This window comes from Sinocyclocheilus rhinocerous, unplaced genomic scaffold (genome assembly GCF_001515625.1).
Source record: "Sinocyclocheilus rhinocerous isolate Xijiao unplaced genomic scaffold, SAMN03320098_v1.1 scaffold1292, whole genome shotgun sequence".
Classification (NCBI taxonomy): Eukaryota; Metazoa; Chordata; class Actinopteri; order Cypriniformes; family Cyprinidae; genus Sinocyclocheilus; species Sinocyclocheilus rhinocerous.
The window spans coordinates 276,137-297,888 of record NW_015656599.1 but is presented as its reverse complement, the minus strand read 5'-3'; the positions used below and the strand labels follow the sequence as shown (position 1 = coordinate 297,888).

Sequence of the window (21,752 nt, the reverse complement as noted above, 5' to 3'; positions counted from 1 at the left end):
TATGGTTCTAAATAAAACCATTACTGCATGTAAAGAACCTTTAAAGAATCGTCTTTTTTTAGAGTGTACTGTATGTAAGTCAGAGAAGGTAAAAAATGTCTGATAGAAACCTCTACAATATATCATTAGGTGTGATTTTTTCTTTCAGGAAATCATATGATAGGACACCTACAGAAATAAAAGAGTACACTTTGAATGCACTTGTTAGGGTGCTCAAGTGGAAGTAATAATCTTTATTACTGTAGTACCTATATTATATCTTCAAAAAGTTCAAGTGTCTTCCCAAGGTCATCCAAACTCTCACACTGACAAACTGTATGAACAGACATCAAAAAGTTTTAGTAAGATTCCTTTTTCTAAGTATAAACTGTTACCAAACAGTTGCCGGTAGCCATTGACTTACATATTATGGAAGCCATACTATGGAAGTCAATGGCTACTGGCAACAGTTTGTTTACCAGCATGTTCCTTACACATTTCGATAGCTGTTGTAGCTCAAATGGGTCTCAAAAGATATTTTTTGATTGCCTTTAATAATCATAATTCCGAATCAAGTGAATAACGACAAATCAACCTAGAGTTAATCCATTTTTAAAGCATCTGGTTTTCAGCTCCTCAACAGGATGTAAATTTCCTGACTGATTTGATTTCAGTTCCCCGTGATGTTTTATTTTGTGAAGGAGAGTAGGTAATAAACTCTTCCCGTACATGTGCAGCCACTTTGTCGGATTAGCACAATGTCCTGTGGGTGTTTCCATGGCCTCTGGAGAACATGATGTTAATACTTAATTTAAAGAGCTTTCTTCTCTCTGCCACTCTTCTCAGCACTCCCCTTCTCTTCTTCTTCTGTGTGGGAGGGATGCAGAGCGAACTGCTGTGTAGAGACTTGTGATGTGGAATTTCCTTGAGAGATGATTTTCCCATAATGTCTCAAAGGGAATTATGAGGAGATTAACCTCGTAAGAAAAAAAGAGTTTGTTAGGGCAGCTGCCAACATCATTGCATTTGTAGGCGATTAGCAACGTAATTTTGTGGGTAGTTATTTCACACCCAATGGCATGAGTTTGAAGAAGGGACTTACTATTTGGCCAAACAATAGAAGGCATGGATGTCATTAATCCAGAAAGTTTTTGTCTGTTTGAAAAACCTTAATGAAATTGCTTGATTGAGTTCCCTGTTAAAACAGGAAGTTTGGGGCGGAGTTTTGGTGCATCTGAAATCGTTTAAATCATTGTAGGTATTACTACATTTGATGACCACAAACTTTGCAAAAATAAAAAAATACATTCTATATAGTATGAATGAAATCTAGACATACTACATTTGCCATATTAGCTTTGTCATGTGACCTATAGTGTGAGTTCCTTTAGTTGCAGCACTGCCGTTTACAACTTCCCTCTCATGGCCTCATGGCAAAGTGTTCTTTCAATGTGCACTTTGAAATGTCAGCTGAAATAGTAGGTCATCTGTGTATTTTTCATATATTCTTTTATGAATACAATGAATTTGGACATACTGCATACTGTTTATACTGTTTTTTGCCTACTGTTGTATGAATACTACGAATTCAGACATGCTACTCATTGCATTTCGTGTACTTCGTGTACTATTTAATGAATATTATGAATTTGGACAGACTATTAGTTTCAAATACTGTTTTCCGTCTACTGTTTTATGAATTGTACGAATTTGGACAGACTACTCGCTTAACATACAGTTTTTTGTATACTATTGACTACTGCTTTACAAATACTATAAACTCAGACATAATATTAATTTCACAATTGTTTAATGAATACTACGAATTCAGATATACTACTCATTCCCATACTGTTTTTCATCTACTGCTTTACAAATACTATAAATTCAGATTTACTGTTAATTCCACGTAATGTTTTTCGCCTACTGTATTACAATTTCAATTAATTCGGACATACTACTCATTTCATGCATTGCTTTTTGCCTACTGATTGATGAATACAACAAATTTAGACATACTACTCATTTCACGTACTGGTTTTTGTCTACTGTTTTATGAATACTATGAAGTCGGACATACTAATCATTTCATGCACAGTTTTATTAATTTGGGCATACTACTCGTTTCACATATTGTTTTTTCACATACTATAGTAGGGAAGTATACAGTTCATATTTGGGCGCAGTAAGCAGGCCAACAAAATCATAATATGCTACTTGCCAATGCTAGCTAGCAGCAGGTGGCATTAGAGAGAAGGATGTTCTCACTCTAGACAGCATTTGACTGGTTACGCCCCCAAATTCAAGATGTTCATCATCAATATTTTTAGTCTGTTTTCCCAAGACAATGACCTCTGTCAACTTTAAGCTGTACGTTAACGCATATAGATAGCATAAAAGCTAACAGACATAGTCTAAAATATACAAAACTCTAATTAGATCTCTTCAAGTCGTCAAGGTGGATATACCTTTCTGTGTGGCCACTTGCTCAGCTGTCAGTCCGTCGTCCATCCTAAGGTTAACCCTCCCCAATGTCTCCCAATTCTAATGAGGTATTATTAGCTGATTAGAGACGACCCTCGTGAAAAAGATGAAAGCTAGAGTGAGCGAGTCAGAGAGCGCAAGCTGGATAAATTCTCGACTTTATTTTTCAGCTCAACTCGTCGTCATTCATTGTCTGGCTTTGATTTGGTAGGGTCTTCAGAGATCAGTGAAGCTTCACCGATATTAATTGAGTAAAGATCATAACTCTTCATTGAAATATGACTTGCATGAGTAATGGCTGTTTTAACAAGAGGACTGACCGGTGCATTATTATCTACAGGAAGTTTGAAGACACTTAAGTTTGTACGGTTCATTTTGTGATAGAAATGGATTGGAGAATTGAATCTTTCCTTCTACATGATCTTTTTAACCTTTCATCTCATGAGGGTTGTACTAACCCTATGGTTGTACTAACTGTCCAGTTGCTGTTGTGTGTTTTTATAAAGTTTTAAACTCTGGTTAAAAGTATATTTCACCCAAAAATGAAAATTCCATCATATACTCATGTTGTTCCACAACCTGTATGACTTTCTTTTTTCTGTAGAACATAAACGTAGATATTTTGAAAAGTATTTTTTTCTTTCTTTGTGCATACAATGAAACTTAATGGGGTCCAATCAGTGTTGACTTTCATTACACAGACAAAAACAGCAAAAACATTCTTCAAAATATCTTCTTTTGTGCTACACAGAAGAAAGAAATTCAGACAGGTTTATTTTGACATGAGAGTGGTTAAATGATGGTGGGAATTTCATACTTTTAAGTGAACAATCCCTTTAACTTGGACTGCTGAAGGTTTGCAAATAAAATGTAAGGGGAATTCACTAGCAATGAGTTAATTTGCATAATATGTCTGTGTTGTATTAGCACCATTTTAATTAAAATAATTTTAAAATTATACAAATGTTATATATTAGAGTTATTAAATCAAAATAAGGTAACAGCAAACAATTCACCCACAAAAAAAAAATAGAGAGATATAAACTTAGAATTGTGTGATGTAAACTCAGAAAACTCAGAATTGTGAGAAAAAAGTCAGAATTGAGATATAAAATCAGAATTACGAGATATAAACTTGTAATTATGAAATGTAAACTCAGAATTGTGATAAAGTAGAATTGCAAGATGTAAACTCAAAATTACATGGAAAAAGTCAGAACTGTGAGATATAAGCTCAGAATTGCAGGATGTAAACTCAGAATTACTAGATATAAACTCAGAATTTTGCAAGATACAAATTTAGAGCTGCGAGAAAAATGTCAGATGTAAACTCAGAATTGATCAGATGTAAAATAAGATATCAGCTTAGAATTGTGAGGGGGACAAAAATCAGAATTGTGAGATATAAAATCAGAATTCGGGTTGCAAAAAGGTGGAACATTTCCAGTAAATTTTGGAAATATTCTTTCCAGGATTTTTTGGAATATTCCAGGGATTGTTGGAAAGTTTCCGAAAATTTACCGGAAATTTTCCACCCCTTTGCAACCCTAATCAGAGTTACGAGTTATAAAGAAAGTAGAATTGCGAGATGTAAACTCAGTTTCATGAAAAAAGTCAGAATTGTGAAATATAAACTCAGAATAGCGAGAAAGTAGAATTGTGAGATGTAAAATCAGAACTTTATGAAAAAAGTAAGAATTGCAAGATGTAAACTGAATTGCGAGAAAAAGAGTCAGAATTGCTAGCTATAAACTCAGAATTGTGAGAAAAACTTTTTATCTGCAATTCAGATTTTTTTTTTTCAAAGCCTGAATTGTGAAATAAAAAGTTGCAGTTACCTTTGTATTTTTTTATTCTGTGGTAGAAATCGGCTTCCATGCTTTTATGTATAAGGCACAGTCTATTATAGGGCAAACTGCCATTAAAAATAAGTTGCTTGCATAGCTTTTTGTTTTTAACTCTCATTGCATATTCCAACTCGATCCCAAGAACTACAAATGCTTCAGATGACGCAATCTCTCTTGCGTTCCTTCAGACAACATCAGATATGTTACATCTCAAGCAGTTTTTAAATGTTTCATCTTCCATTCACTCTAGGAAGATTACATTGCTTTACATGTGATATATTATTTAAAACCTGGCCGAATATACTCTCAGATGCATTTGCGAGAAGCCCTGCATCTTTAATGAGGCATCTCACTTTTACACACAGGGGAGGCTGTCTCGCGCCCTGTGACACTCTGTAATTACAAACAGAACTGTATTATTAGGTATCACTATTATATTGTTGCTGAATGTGACACTGTGTCTGTTCCAGAGTCACAGTGTCCTGAAATAGCAGTGAATTATTCCGATGGGAATTACGCATCAAACTGGAACACATTTTAATGCCTTGTGTACAAGCTTCCAGTCAGGCCTGCTTTGATTCGATGTCGATTATGTTGTTGGCGTTCTGCGCTATAGCTGTAAAGGTTGCTGCGTCGTGGCACTGTGTTTTAAAAGCCTCCAACATGCCAGTCGATGTGCCGATCAGCTCAGACTATGTTAAAATAGATTGTGTTACAGCAAAGTGAGGTCTAAATATGGCAGCTGAAGTGACTCAGTTTCTTGTAACTTGGATGAAGTCAGCGTGACAAGAAAGAAAGAACGATCGACTCCAGCTCGGTTGCTGGGTGCTAAATATACTCCATCTCTCTGAACACACGCCGAGTGCACCTGGGAACTGTTCTCTAACCTTACAGAAGGAAAGACGTAAGAAGGAGAGAGAGACTCACAAAAAAAGCCTTCATTCTGCTTTTGTGTTCCGAGATTTTTGGATTTACATTTTTTATGCTAGTTGAGCCCTTAAGCCCCACCTTAAAAAGTTACCGACCAATCCTGAATTAGCTGCTGTTGCGTTCCACACCATTTAATGAGCAAACAGAATGTAGAATTAGAATTTAACCAGTAGAATGTAAAATCGATAGATTTTACAAATATAGAAATTCACACAACTTTGCAGTATTTTCAAAAACTTTAGATCATAAAAATGTGTATTTAAATGATATGATATACTTATATGATTATACAAATATTAATAATATATTATAAATACACTGTTCAAAAGTTTGGGGTTGGTAATGTCAGAAACCGTGATGAATTATTGTCAGGATCTATGAGTATAGAAAGTTCAAAAGAACAGTATTTATTTGAAATATGAATCCTTTGTAACATTAAGAATGTATTTACTGTCACTTTTAATCAATTTAATGCATCCTAGCTGAATAAAAATACGAAATATGAAAAAAAAGACCCCAAATGTTTTGAACGGTATGTATATAAAGGTATTTATTTATTTATTTATGATTTGATCATATTAAAATAAATTTTATGGTGGCAGAACACTTTATTTTCTCAGAATGCTCTAATTTGTCAACATGTCAAAATGAAGTCAATCAACATAAAGCTCATTCTGTATGATTTATAAGCTTTTGTACCCATGGGGACCTCAATTTAGGTCCCCACCGTGACACGAGTCCCCATGAGTCTGTGTGTATTCAGGTTTAAGTCCCCACCAGGATATATAAACCTGCACACACACACACACACACACACACACACACACATTCACACACACATTTTATGCTTGATGATGTATGGTGCTTACATAATGTATTTTCAATTCAATTATGCAAATGGCATAAAGTTACATCTGTACAAATAAATACATTGTTATTAAATTGTCATTCAATTATGAAAATAAATTGTCTAATAAATAAAAAAATGACAACAATAATACATTATTATTGTTATTATTATATTTTATCAGATTTATTATAGATTATGTAAAAATATTATTACATTTGACTGTCATTAAGATGATGATTTGACATTTTGTAATAATAATAATAATAATAATAGCCATTTTATGCTTATTGGTGTATGATGATGTATGGTACTTAAAACTGAACGGTGTTTTATTTTTTTATTTTAAAAAGCATTAAAATATGTTATATTAGTTAACTATTATTATCAAAAATATTATTATTAAAATATTATTCCAATGTTCTAAAGGCAAACAATGTTTTCTTGCACTGCAGAGGATTTGTGTTCCTTTTGTTCACAGTCTCAGCTGTACATTTGACTAGTTCTTCAGGTCAGTGATCTCGTGAATTCATGCAGCAAAGAAAACAATATGAGACCAAGGACTCTTGGGAAGCCAGGGGCCGATATGACACGAATCCAATGTTGTCTTTTGACCTTTGAAGTTTTCAAATCTGTGTCAGTGTGGCTTCGTTCCCTAGTAGTGGATGACCATGTGTTTTTTTCCCACGTGTAGCCTCAAAAACACAATATATAATAATATAATCCACCCAACACTGTATGCTGAATATTTTATGAGTGCTACACATCGAGAAAAGACAACATTCTTTCTGTCGCCTCATCTTCTCAGACATGTCATCGTCTCTCACAGAACATCCATATTCTGCAAAGAAAAAAAAAACAGCAGGATTCTGATGCATCATGGGAATGGCGAAGGCGTCTGAAAGATTTGTGGGAAGAAATCAGAACAAATTTGATTTCACAGAAAATATAGAATGATGAATGCTAGCTGCAATTTGGAGCTGCAAGAAATAAGTAATCCTGTTTTATATAGCCGTGCTGTATTATAATATTATATTAGATTTGATTTATTTCACAGGTAAGAAGGCTTTGATCAGGTTTAAGATGAGGCAAGATGTTTCTTTATTGCTCGGAGGTTGCTCTTTCATACCTCAGGAGACTTTGAACTCCCGGTTATTGAAATATCTAATAATACATTATTATTGTTATTATTATATTTTATCAGATTTATTATAGATTATGTAAAAATATTATTACATTTGACTGTCATTAAGATGATGATTTGACATTTTGTAATAATAATAATAATAATAATAGCCATTTTATGCTTATTGGTGTATGATGATGTATGGTACTTAAAACTGAACGGTGTTTTATTTTTTTATTTTAAAAAGCATTAAAATATGTTATATTAGTTAACTATTATTATCAAAAATATTATTATTAAAATATTATTCCAATGTTCTAAAGGCAAACAATGTTTTCTTGCACTGCAGAGGATTTGTGTTCCTTTTGTTCACAGTCTCAGCTGTACATTTGACTAGTTCTTCAGGTCAGTGATCTCGTGAATTCATGCAGCAAAGAAAACAATATGAGACCAAGGACTCTTGGGAAGCCAGGGGCCGATATGACACGAATCCAATGTTGTCTTTTGACCTTTGAAGTTTTCAAATCTGTGTCAGTGTGGCTTCGTTCAAATGCATGTCTTGGAGAAGCTACAATAGGACATGAATAAGAAATATTTGTGTTGATATGGAAATCTGAGGTGTTTAATTCCAGACTTTGGAATTTGAGCGCAGTTTGAGACGTTAGTGAGATCTCTTGATGAAAAGCCTCAGGAATTGTGCCACCTCAGTTGCCTTTGTGCCCAAAATGGAGCTAAAAATGGTAGATAAATATGTCAAGAATGTGTCATCTCTTACCAAACGTGAATACAGCTTCATTTGCAAGTACTTGACTTAATTCAATCCTATATATCCAGCTTGTGTCGAGTGAAATTAGGTCAGAGTATATGTTTTTTTTTCACTCTTCTTTTCTCTCTAGCTTTGATTCACTTATTTCAACCATTATTTTGTATATTCGTGGCCTTGAGTTCCTCGTTTTAGAAAGCGAACGCATCAGCTGCTACAGTAGATGAAACCTGCAGAAGTGTGATAATGGAATGTTTGTTGTATTTAATTGACACTACTGTATTTAATTGAATATTCATAGTTTGCAGAATTATTCTCCTGTTCCCCTGCATTTTTCCTGTTGCCTGTCCATGAAATTATGAAACTTAAAAGACTGAAAATTAATTGACTTTTGTCTTTTAGATGCCTATTGGTTTTTAGGGCATCTATATATCACAGATATATAAAAATATAGAGTTAATCATCGATTAATAATATAAAAACATATATATATATATATATATGCTACTGAAAAAAGTATAGAACAAATTTCACTCAGAAATTGCTTGTTAAATTCACAATTATTTACAAATAAATGGCTAGTAGGCTGTGACATTAAATTAACATGAAATTTTGAAGTAGGTTATAATGACTGGAATAGTATTTTCTAGTAAAAAAAACATACTCCGATAATATTTGTCTAATTACATATTTGGAAATACTTTTTAACTACTTCACCTCAGGTAACTCAAGTTCGAGCTGATCCTGTTCTCCTCTCTCTCCTTTTCATTATTTCCATCTATACTTTCCTATCCAAAAAAGGCATAGAAGTCCAAAAATATAATTTAAAAACAATATATTCTAAGTTTAAAGCTACATATGATCACACTTACACAGTATTTCTAGTTGATAAATGCTTGTTTGTGTTAGCGAGTTTAGGCCGTCAAGGTTTCTGCAAGGTAACCTACATCTTTATACCAATAGGTGGCGCCAAGCGACCATATTTATAAGTGAGTCATTTATTTAGTCAATTCGTTCAAATCACTGATTCATTCAGGTCTTAAACAAAAGTGAAAGTGAAAGTGACATGTGGCCAAGTATGGTGACCCATACTCGGAATTAGTGCTCTGCATTTATCCCATCCAAAGTGCACACACACAGCAGTGAACACACACACACCGTGAACACACACCCGGAGCAGTGGGCAGCCATTTTTGCTGCGGCGCCCGGGGAGCAGTTGGGGGTTCGGTGCCTTGCTCAAGGGCACCTCAGTCGTGGTATTGAAGGTGGGAGAGAGCGCTGTACATTCACTCGCCCCACCTACAATCCCTGCCGGTACGAGACTCGAACCCGTAACATTTGGATTACGAGTCCGACTCTCTAACCATTAGGCCACGACTTCCCCAAAAGTAAAAAAACTGAGTTTAGGAGTGTTTCACTGAATCATTTACACAACTGATTTGTTCAAAACACTGATTCCTTCAGGAATTAAACATGTTTGACTGTGTTTATGAGTGATTCATTGAATAATTCACTCAACTGTTCAGCCCCTGTTTAAAAAAAACTGCATATGATGGTTAGGTATGTTTTGAAGCATGGCAGCTGATTTAAGATGGTCCTTAGTTGGTCATGAGCTGGTTTAATCTGGTCCTGAGCTGGTTATGACCTGGTTTAAACTGGTCATGTGCTGGTCCTACCAACTATGGACCAGCTTGAACCGACTCAAACCAGCTGCCATGCTTCAAAAAATACCTAACAAAACAAACATACAAAACATACCTTTATGTTTTCGCCCAAACAATTTGTTTGTGGAGAGATGTATGTTTACCTCAAAAACCACAATATTTTTTCATATGTATACTTCAGGGACTCTAAAGGCTTGTGAACACCGGGACGATTATTAATGAATAAAAACTAGCTTCTATTACCACCTTTTTAACTAATCTGAAAATCTGCAGGTTGCTACTTTTTAAAGTTTGTTGGAGGAACAGCGGCTTCGTTCCTCCACTCACAGCTTGTTCCCTGAGCGGTAAGTGTGAGCCGCGGGAAGTGCGAGACGTCACACTGTAGACAGGATTACAGGATCCTGCTAGTAAAAGAATCCTGCTGTCATCTCTCCTTTCGTTCTTGAATAAAATGTCACAAAGCTGCATGGACTGGATGAAAAGGCAGCTTGAGAAGCTTGAAAATCGAATGTCCTTTTTCGTTTGGCATGTTGCGTAGCAGTTCTTTTTAATCACTTTTGATTTCTTTTGGTTTTGAGGTTTGAGGCTTTGGAAAGAATGTTTTCAATGCGCATTCGGTTCTTGCAGCAACTCTCTGACCTTATTTGTCTCTTGCACTGCAGTACAAGAAGATCAGCGCTTTCAATCTAGAGTTCAGCGCCTTTATATCCAGAGATAAGATCTCTGAAGCGATATTAAAAAAGAGTTTAACCTAGCTCTGAAATGAACCCTATTCGTCTGCCATAGATCATTTCCAGGAGTCCTGCATGTTGACTTTAATATCAAATGATCTTTTTGTATTTTATGTCATTTTGAGTCATTTTATAGTGCAGTGGCATAAGCAGTGGCTTACTCAACCTTGAGCACTTTTATGTTCCAAGGAATGTTTGTTAAATTAAATGTATTATTATTATTATTATTATTATTATTATTATTATTAAATAAAGCCCGTATTAAAACTTGGAAAGATTTTATTATGCCTTCATTATTTATTTTTGCAACTACTGAAATATATATATTTTTTTTATCTTAAAATGCAAACATCCACCCAAAAAGTTTACAATATTTTAAAAGCTTATATAATATAAAGAGTCAAATAATCATGAACTATTTGAATGTTTGTTAACAATTTTTAATGTTATTATTATTATTATTAAATTTCCATAAAAGTGCCCTCAGATAAAACCCATTCTCCAAAGCCTGTTTAAAATCAGGTTCTTGTGCAGTATTTACCTGTATTTTACTACACTGCAGGCATGTTTGTTTGTTGAGGTGTGGGCAGTGTTGGAGTTGTGCCACACTTATTGATTTGAATTATGAGTTTAACCATGTGTTTTCATAAATAATGGCTTCTTTTGTATCATTATTCCATGTAAGTGCAGAGCTGCTGATAGGGTCGACTAATGCAGATTTATTCAGTTATCATCTACTGAACTTCATAGCTCCTTCAAAGTGATGACTGACCTCTCTTTGGTTTCTTTCACAAGCTTCCATATCCCCACAGAAAGTTAAATTTGTTTACCTTTACATGGCCATGTCTTAGTATAATATAACTTCCCTTTCCTAATAATTGAACCAGTGGTGTCTATCGCGACACTTGCAGTGTTGGGAAATAACTAAAAGTAGAGAGTATACTAATTTTTTTCTAGCTTTTCTGGTAATGAGCTACTTTTGTAATGATTAGTGGTTAGCGCAACCAAATGCTACAATGCTATTTTATTGTCTCATTGTTGATTCTATTGTTTGAATGTCTGATTCATTGTAGTGAATTGGTTCATCGGAAACTGCTGTCTCTTGTAGTGTTGGAAAGTTTGGTTCATCATAGTGAATCTGTTCATCTTAAAGAACTCTGTGTATTGCTGGAAAGTTTGATTCATTTTGATTGGTTCGTTTGGATAGGTTGACTCTGATTCATGGTTCATCTTAAATTGCTCTCTCGTGTAGTATTGAAAAGTTTGATTAATTTTATTGTATCGATTCAACTCTCTCTCCTGCGTATTGTTGGAAAGTTTGGTTAATTTTGATTGGCCAGTTTGTTCAGTAGGTTTGTTTGGATATTTGTAAAATAACAGATTCAAAAAGGAATCACTGATTCAGTGGCATTTCAGGTCAAAATACTTCTTGTAGTTAGTGTAAAATGTATCAATTTTCAGCTTAATTGGACTTAAATGATGTAAAACTTCGCTTTTGAGCTAAAAGGGTTTTTGTTGTATATTTTAAAATATATTGTCCTCTTAAGTAGCTTCATTGTGGTTAGCTACTTTTTGTTAGCAGCTTGCAGTGTATCTAACTACTTTTAGCTTGACTATAGTTTAACTGACACCTTTATCTGCCTACATGAATGAACTTTCTCTCAGTTTGATATTAGCAGTTACACAATATGCCTGTCAGCCTCTAAAATGCACCCAAGAAGATGAAGATGCGACTTGCGCTTCTTCTAGTTGTCAAATTCCTTGTGATCCAGACTCAAAGTTTTGTTTTTATAAAATACGTTTTGACACTTTGAAAGCTTCAAAGTCTTCATCGCCGTAGCTTTGTTGCACAATCCAAAAAAAGTGCCAAAACAGTTTCTCATAATCATTCCTGTCATAAATATTGTAGCATCTTGGCGCTCTGTTGGACAGACAGACGTTGACTTCATTCCCCCATTCATTCTTTCATGTTTTTCTTCTCAATCTTTTGAATTCTCTTAGCAAAAAGGATCACTTTCAAAGAAGCGCCTGTACAAAACACTGGGATCTTCCTCTAGGCTCCAGGTCTCTGTTTGTCTTTCTGTGGTGTAAAGTACAGAATCCCACAAGTGTCTTTTGTCGTGGCGGCAGGGAGCGAGTAGCCAGAAGCTTGGATCAAAGAGCCCTGACTCACCCACCGTGAGAGCAATCCAGCTCTTGTACATGACTGATCTCTGCTCTGATGTTCAACCTTTGTCAAGGGAATTAGATAAGCCAGCCGACAGCGTGAACAAACAGAGTCTGAATGGGCTGCAATGTGTTGTTCGGTTGGGGGCAACTGAGGTCTCGCTTTTTTCTGATGTTCCTCATGATTCCTCACATCCAGTTGTGAATGACGGCAGTTCAGAGTGTATCGATAATTCTCGCATTTCCAGAATGTGTTATTGAAGCGACAGATCGTCGTCTAATTGCTGTTGCATGGAGTTGCGTCAGAGCCTTTAGCTCAGGGATGAATGAAGATGGGAATATGAACGAATGAGTGGAGAACCTGAATGTGAACCTGAAAGTGAAGAGAACAATGAAGCTTCCAGATTGACACATTTCAACTTTACAGAAAAAAAGAAGAAAAAAACAAACAAACAAAAAACAGTTAAAGTTTTGTTCTCATCCAATGGTTTCAGTCATATGACTGACATATCGCTGAATTACTGAAAGTGAAGTTAAAAACTACAAATTTATCAATAGAAGTAAAACAAAAATCTGAGTTTAATTGGAATTTAACTCTGGATTTGCTTGAATTTAATGCATGCAGACACTTTACAGTTTCATTATCTATATTCTAGAGGTTTTTACAGAGGGATTTGTTTGTCTAAAATTTGCCTTATTTTAACTATTTTTATTTTTATTTTTTAAAAAGGTGATTTTTTTTTCTGACTGTTGGAAGTATTTTCTGATTTATGGAGAGCTAAAAAGAGAAAATCAAAAATCCCCTCTGTAAAAAAAAAACAAGTATGTCAAAAAATGAAACTATATTTAAACCTGGATTTATCCGATAATCAGATATTTGTTCTGAAAATGTATGCAAATTAGTGCATATTTAAACAGATAATGCCCTATTTGCATATTTAACAGTTTATAAAACGTGTAATACAAAAATATTTGTAATTATTAATGCAATCAAACAAATGGGGAAGTCTATGGTGATTTTCATTTTACAATATTCACCTGGGGTGTTGTAATTTAATTGAATTAACTGTTATTTTACACAATATTTAATCAATTCAACAACAAGCATTATCTAATATTTATATAATAAGCATATTTATACATAATTAACTCTATGAAACTGATAAGATATGACCATACTGAAAATAAGCTTCTTTTTTTAAACAGTTTGATCTTATACAAGGCAGTGCCTCATGAAAAGAGGAAGAGATAAAGCAAGTGTAAAAATTGGAAAGCAGACAGAGAGAAAGATGCACCAAAGGACTGGCAACGCTGTGATTATAGCATTTTTTTTCTTTTTTGGTAATTAAGTCCCTAAATACATGATCTTTTCTTGTCTGGCAATGCACATGTTTTAATAGCACCATTTAAGCTAACTCAAATATAGTAGTTTTAGAGTTTAAAACGAGTTCATTTAATTGATTCCTTTAAATGATTCCGGTGAATCAGTTCAAACTGTCAATTTGAACAGAATCAGAATCTTCCTTCACATTTAAGTAAAACATAGAAAAATCACAAATATTTCAATGTTAGAGGCAATCTGGTTACCTTAAAAATGCTCACATACCAGGAATGCATACATATGCTTTATTAGTGGTTGAATCGTTTTCTATTTGGCAACTTTATTATGTAGCACAGAATAGGCCTGAATGCTGCTATTCTGGAAATGGCCTAGTTTTTGGTCTGTTTTATTTTTGTAGGGTGGGCGACAGGCATGCATTTTAATCAGAGTTTATGAGTAAATTACACAGCAAGCCCAGAGATCAAAATGCATCTGTATCTCCTTCACATTTCTTTAAGTAAAAAGAAGAAAAAACAGATATCTTTCAATTTTAGAGGCAACCTCAGAACTGTGGAAACTGGTGAAATCTGTGAAGCGGTGGTATACAAAAAAAAAAAAAAGGCACTTGTTTTGTGAAATTCATGATTCTTTCTAGTGGAACCAAAACCATGTAGTTTTTTTTTTTAATAATAAAAAAAATCTGTAGTGTGGAAAGCTGGAAGTTGAGATGCTTTTAAGGGGGGAAAAAAGAAAAGAAAAAAAGCTGTTCATCACCTCATTAGCAGTTAACAGCGGATGGAAATGTAATGCATTACCTTACAGTGAAAACAAAAACACGATTATTAATGTATCACAGCTTGTGAAATACCTCTTTGTGGAGTGATAATGAAAATAATTTACATGGTTTACATTTTATACAAGTGATTAATTTACTTTTGTTTCATTTCTATTGTTTGTCAAGTGTTGTACTTGAGAGGTAGAATTAATTATGAACTGAAGGACTATGTTATATAACAGTTTATTTTTTAATAAAGTGATATGAAACAGGGCCATCAGTTTCATAAAAGAATGAGAGAAGTGGGCGTATTGACAGCAGAATCTTTCAAAAACGATTTGCTTTCATAACTGACGTACGACACTTCCAGTAGAATTCCACTTTCTAAAGAACAACTTCAAGAATTGTCTGCTGCCATCTGCCTTAAATTCATCATTTGGTTTGCTATTGTGAATTGTTGCTCTACAAGATTTTATTTTATTTTATCTTTTATAATTTATTTTATTTTAGCATTTGAGATCTCATTTGGGTCACTCCTCCAGGTCTGAGGGAATGATAATGCTTAAAATATACTCAATTTCATTTAAATGTCTTTGCATATTATGCTTGGATAATAGAAAGTGTTTTAACGTCAGCTTAATATAAAAAGGCTCTACGTGCATTATATTTCAACTCATTGGCCAAGCATTTGCATCTGCATTTATATACTTGTGTGAAGTACTATGTTTATGTATGGCCTGAAGCTTTCAAATGACTGGAGATGCATCACAGGCAATGATGTTTTTAACTCTTTGCAGCATCTAGAAGCAGATCCAGTGTTCCTTAATAATGAGGCACAATAGAAGTTTTAGCGTCTGGGTTGGTAATTCTGTGGTTTACTCAGAACACCCCATTGCAAATAATGGCCAAGTTCAAGTTTATTGATCGACCGCTGTTTGTAAAGAAGTGCAATGGCTTAACTGTGGTAGTCTGTGAACTTTAGCTTTTTCATAAATTAGATTTCTTTTTTAGTCAATGAAATAGTTAAATGCAATATTTAGGCAGTTGTGTTTAGATAATGGAATTAAGTGTGCTGTCTTAAGATGATAGAAAATAGCTACTGACATCCACCATTTAGCTCTCATTTCTCAGTTTAGCACATGGTGTAGATTTAAGCACTTTTAATGCATCATTAAAAATGAATGTATGAGCTTGATGCGATGAAATATCAATTAATCATTATATTTTATGTCTCGTGAGCCATGACTTTATTGCTTTTCATTATGCATGGGTATGAAATTGAAATGCATTTGATATATTGCATGACAATGTGTATCTGGACTTGTAAGATTTCAGGTAAGCACCGCACATCAAAAGGCAATGTGAATATGGGGTTCCATAGGCAGCTCATTAATGTTTTATTAAGATGCACCAAAAATTTAGATATGTTCATTAAATATGAAGAACTGTGAGCTGTGTTTTACAGTATGTGTTGTTGTCTTAGAATGAGGAAATAATAAAAGAAAATTCTGGAAATTGAAGGCAAGAAACTTAATAAGCGCTAGTACAACAATATGTAGTTAATGCTTGCGAGTTAACGTGTCACTGAATACACCATGCTACATGAACTCATATTGTTTGAGTAGTTTATTTTGTCAGTTTATCTTGATTATTATTGTCTTTTATTAAATTTGAAGTATGTCCTGTGTAAAATCTATGTAAATCCCAAATCATACCTTCCATGCTCCAGAATTTAATTGGGCCAAGTACAGAGCCCAGGGGAACTCCTTAAATCATGATTAAAAGTCATGCATCTCTCACTCTACTGATGAAGGGAGATTCCTAAGCTGTTTTGGTTTACAACAATTGTAGTTAGTAACTTGTATGCCATGCTTATATTTAGCAGAGTGCAAGCAAGTGTATTTGTATCCACAAAGTGCAGTTGCGTTCTGCCCTACACTATACATCTACACCGTACTCCTTCACTTATTTGGAGTGTTATGAAGTTGATGCATTGTGTGGAGTATTGCGATCATCCCTTAACCACCACTGTATTACATGGAGCGATAAACTCAGTGCTGCTGTGATTAATTATAGCCAAATTCCAATATGGGAAAAGAGAGGAGCAATTGTATTCAGTTCCCAAAAGCTTTTCTGCCCTACCAGCTAGAAAAAGAAAATGATAGAGACAGATAAAGAATTATCAAGAGTGCGGAAAAAACGAAGGACAAGAAGCGCACTGGAGGAATCGAGTGGGAAAAAAAAGAGAAGAATACTGCAAAAGGAGGGAGTGATGTCGGGAAAGATGAGGAGTTATAAATATTGATTACCGTTCTTGTACCGATCCAAAGACATGACACAGAAGCACTCAGATGCTGAGGTGTTCTTTGGCAAGAGTGCGAACAACTCGTTTGTTCCCAGGCTTGTTTTTTTTACTCCCTCACTCGCTCTGTCATTCTGACAGATGCCGCCTTGCCTGAGAGCGCCACAACTTTCCTCAGCTAGGATGGGGATGTAACGTGTAGAGAGGTAGAGAATGAGAAATTGCCTTTTCTTGTTTCGACTCCAAGCCTTTGTGGAGTGGCGAACTGCTCCTGTGAGTGCCATGTGACTTCTTCCACAGTGCTTTGGAGCTATTTCCCCCCTCTCCCTTTCTTTTTTTTTTCCTTTCCAACGATGCGTCGCTGAAGAGGAGAGGAGGCGGTAAGAGGAGGATATGTTTTCCGTTTCTCTCAAGTGCCGGATGGGGGTCATCAGACGCAGGATCAAGGGTATTGTGCAATGCACCACTTTCACACAAGCTTTTGGGATGGGGGTCTGAACCTATCCAAGTGTTGGGAGGGGGGTGAGTCTCGGGATTAGTGTGTAATTTAGGATGTGTGATTAACTCTGTGTTGTGTGTATGTAATCTTGCCTTGTCCACTGATTTTTGAAACTTGATATAAGGAAAGGTCAGGCTTGTCTAGGATGCTTTGTTTTTGAGAACCTGGAAAGCCAAACTGTTTGCTGAAGTCGAATGTGAACATCCTTTTAAAATCCAAGGATGGGTGATACTTCAGGTCTGCTTCTCAGTTGTGTTTGCCTTATTGATATGCCTCTCCAAGGTTGTTTTTTTTTTCTAACTGGAGTGGCTTATTTTGTATTATCTCTTTGAATTATTCATAAATTCTTAACATCAAGTGTGCCCAAATGTTTATCATTGCTTTTCATTAATGTTTCATTACACCGAGTGATATTTTTAGACTAGAATTTAAAGGCCTTCACACTTCTTTATAGTGATGTTAGAGGCACAGTTTTTCAGATGGGTGTGATTTACTGCATGCTTTTCACTGCAAAACTTGAAAGCATCTTAGTATTGCGAATTCTCTCTCTTTTTTGTACTCATTATCCACTTTCTTTTGCTTGCACTGCGACAAATATATAGTATTTAAATACAGTTGCCTATATATGTATAGTTCACTTGCATTATTCCGAAATGCATAAATAATTATTGATTGTGATCTTGAATTTACCATGCCTGTTAAAAGCTTGAAAGCATCTTAGTTTTGTGATAAAATTATCTCTTTTTTAGTTTTGTTGTACTCAATAACCACTTAATTTTACCAGCACTGCAACAAATACATACTATTTATATATAGTTGGATATATAACTCTACAGTTAACTTATAGTTCTTCAAAATGCATAAATCACTCCTAGTTGTAATCTTAAATTTACCAGGCTTTTCATATAAAAATATGATGCAGTTGCATCAAACAATGGTATAAACATCATTCAATGTAAATTGTGATAATCGTAATTAATAATCGCAATTACAATTTCAAGGGAATAATCGACAATTATGTTTTTTGTCATAATCGTGCAGCCCTAATCTTAATATTGAGATTTTAAAAAGATAAAATTTACAGGTCGCTTATAATACTCAGAAATATAGAAAAAAGCACTCTTGGTTGTGATCTAAAATTTAGCAGGCCTGTTAAAAACTTGAAAGCATTTTAGTGCTGTGGTAAAATTTTCTCTTTTTGTACTCATTAACCACTTTATTTTGCCAGCGCTGCAACAAATGCATACTCTTCATTTACAGTTGGCTATATGCTGTGTACAGTTTACTTATAGTACTCAAAAATGCATAAACAACTCACGGTTGTGATCTTAAATTTAACAGGTCCAGGCAGATATCAAGCCGATATGTCTGACACTTCTTCTGAACCAACCATTTAGAAGAGCTTGTTTTTATGCATCTCGGGATCTCTGGCCTTAAGCTAGTTTGCAAGAAATCAATAAAGCATTGCCTACAAAAGTTCAAGACTGTAGAAGCAACATCAGCCGTTGATGGCAAGCTTGTGTGCGGGGGTGCAGATAGTTTCAGTGCTTGGTCTTTGGCGGAAGTTCAAGTTTACATGTTCAAGTATCAGTGGTGGGTGATACACACAAGGTTTCCTACTCTTTCCTTTGGCCTTAAGCATTTTTTTTTAGTTTTTCTGCTTTGCATAATCCATTGTTTCTTCGAAAACGTGTCTTAGAGACCTTTTATTCTCAAGTTGTTCATTTCTTTACGGTCATTCCTCAAACTGACACATCATATCTACATACAAAAGAAGCAGTTGGCCACACACACTGATCCCAATCCAAATTGGCCATCTAGTCATATAGAGGGAAACAGATTTGGGAAGCTGGGAACAATACACCACCTTTAATATACAATCATAATGCAATTAATGATGTTATGGCAACAAAAAGGGTGGTAAAGTCTTTAGATTGAACCAATAAAGCCATTCTGTTTCCAAGGATTCAGGTGGACGAATGATTGATGAAAGGAATTTCATGTATTGGAACAAATTGGGCCTATAGTCGTCATGTGATTTGTTGTGATAACATCTCTTTCCTAGTAGACATGCTTTATAGAAGCATATTTTGCAAGCTATTGGAAACCGTAAAACTTTGCAGTAGAATATTCCAGGTTTATATGTCAATGGATGTGTGCTAGCTTCATGAAGACTCTATCTAGAGAAGACTGGAAGTTTAATCTGAGAGGATTGATCAGCAGCGACAGTTTTATTGGATTCATATATGGAGAGTTGAGCTCAGGACAGGCTTGATAAAAATGCTGAGACTAGACTGACTGCACTGGAGATTTCAAGCTGAAAATCAACTTCTCACTCAATTTAACTATGCAACCAAGATAGTAACTGAAAGCAGCGGGCCATAGACTTGCAATTATATTAGAGTGGCTTTTTTTAGCTTTGTGTTACTTGATATCCTTTTCACATTCTTTGAGAAGATACATGTCGCATTGATTTTATTATGGCTTTATATTTCACTATAGATATAGAAACCATTGTAACTATTTAGACACTTCAAAAAGTGTGGGCATTTGTGTAAATCCTATGACTTTATGACCACACAGATACCTACTTTACTTGCCATTCAGGAAATCAGCTAGGACTACTGAGCGAATGCTTTCACACTGTGCACTTTTCTGTACACTTTTTGTATTTTCAATTTAAAATATTAAAAGGTCTTAAAAATTTACTTGAAGCAAAATTGTGTATGATTAATACATATTTTCAGATTTTATTTTAACATTTAACACGATTAAAAAAAAAACACTGGGTGGATTTTTATCATTATAAGGTGGTTGTGTACACACACTGCCAACACACATTTCAGTTCAAACAACTTGTAAAAGTGCATGTAGCATCCTATGACCCCTTAAAATTTTTGCAAGTGGGGTTAATAAAACACTAAAGATTCAAAATATATAATTCAAGATTGTTCTCTGTTAATTAGGAATTAAACGTCTGCTAAATGTTTAATTTTCAAATGAATATGTCTTATTTTAAACCTTTGTGCTGTTCAGAAAATCCTATACCTGATTTGGTGTTCCTGGTGAAAAATGACCAGCCTTGTAAATGTAAATCTCTCATTAGCATTATATTATCATCAAATATTGGATTCAGTGTTTTCGTCAACTTGTCTTTCAATTAGGACAGGTTTTGTTTTTCTTTTTGTAACTGGTTGATCTATGATTTGGTCTCATTGATCTGAGATTATGCACCTCCGTTTTTGAGTGAAAAATGTACATTTTCCCTCATTATTTTTCACAGCATTATGTGTGGAAAATTTTGCCAATATTCACTCGAAAATTGGGGTCTGCAAGCCTAAATCATTGAGGCCTACGATCAATAAGTTCCAAAAACAAATATAAAACCCGTGCTAATTGGGGGGAAAAAAAGACAAGTTGATAATTTAATATTTGGTAATAATGCAGAATAACCAGAAATTTATAAGCAGTTTTTTGTAGGACGGTCATTTTTGACCAGGAATACCACAACGATAGATAGATAGATAGATAGATAGATAGATAGATTTATGACTGTTTAGATTTGTTTCTGCGCCATTGTTTTTCACGTCTTGAAAATTTTTGCCTTCATTAGCAAAAGTTCTGTGAAGCAAAAAATAACAGATCAAAGAAAAGCATGATTGGGAAAACAACTGAAGATGTTCTCCGTCTTGTACGTCTAACCCTCCTGCTACGTGTGTGTGTTCCTGCCTGTTTGGTAAGATAAAGACTGTTGATCGTTCATCTCCTTCGTCTCCGCGTTCCTTCGTCTCCTCGTCTCCTCCAGTGAACCGTGACAGATGTTAATGCTAGAATTCTGAACAGCGACTGATTGAAGAAGATGGAATAAGAGGCAGATGAAAAAAAGTGAGAAGATGAAAGATGGGTGTGACATTGTGTCTGGATGTTCATTTCTAAGTGGTTCACAAGAGATCTTACATCTATTCCCTGGTAATTTCCAACAAAAAGATGTGTTTAGGGTGTTTGCATGGTGCGGTGCTTTTCGAGAAAATGAAAGCTACAAGGCCACGGCTAATGAGAACAAACAAAAGCTCTTTCTTTTGATCCATGTCACAAGTCGCTAGCGTAGAGGATGTTGCCAGATGGGGGTGATTTATTGTTTTCTCGCATATGCACTATTTTGACTACCTGGAATGCTTTAGGGGCCTTGCTCACTTTTATTCACTCACCGTTGTGAAAGTTTTTCTGCTAAGGGAATGTATGCAAGGCAAAAAGATTGCATAGCATTGTTTGAAGATGTTATTGCTTATATTCATCACAAGGTGCATTTGCCTTTGAA

The 21,752-nt window shown here is 34.9% G+C and overlaps 1 protein-coding gene across 1 annotated transcript in view; it reads left to right on the top strand.

The window, feature by feature from the left end:
- Positions 1-21,752, top strand: part of LOC107720331 (glutamate receptor-interacting protein 2-like) — a 193,984-nt gene that overhangs the window by 63,095 nt on the left and 109,137 nt on the right. The window lies entirely within an intron of this gene.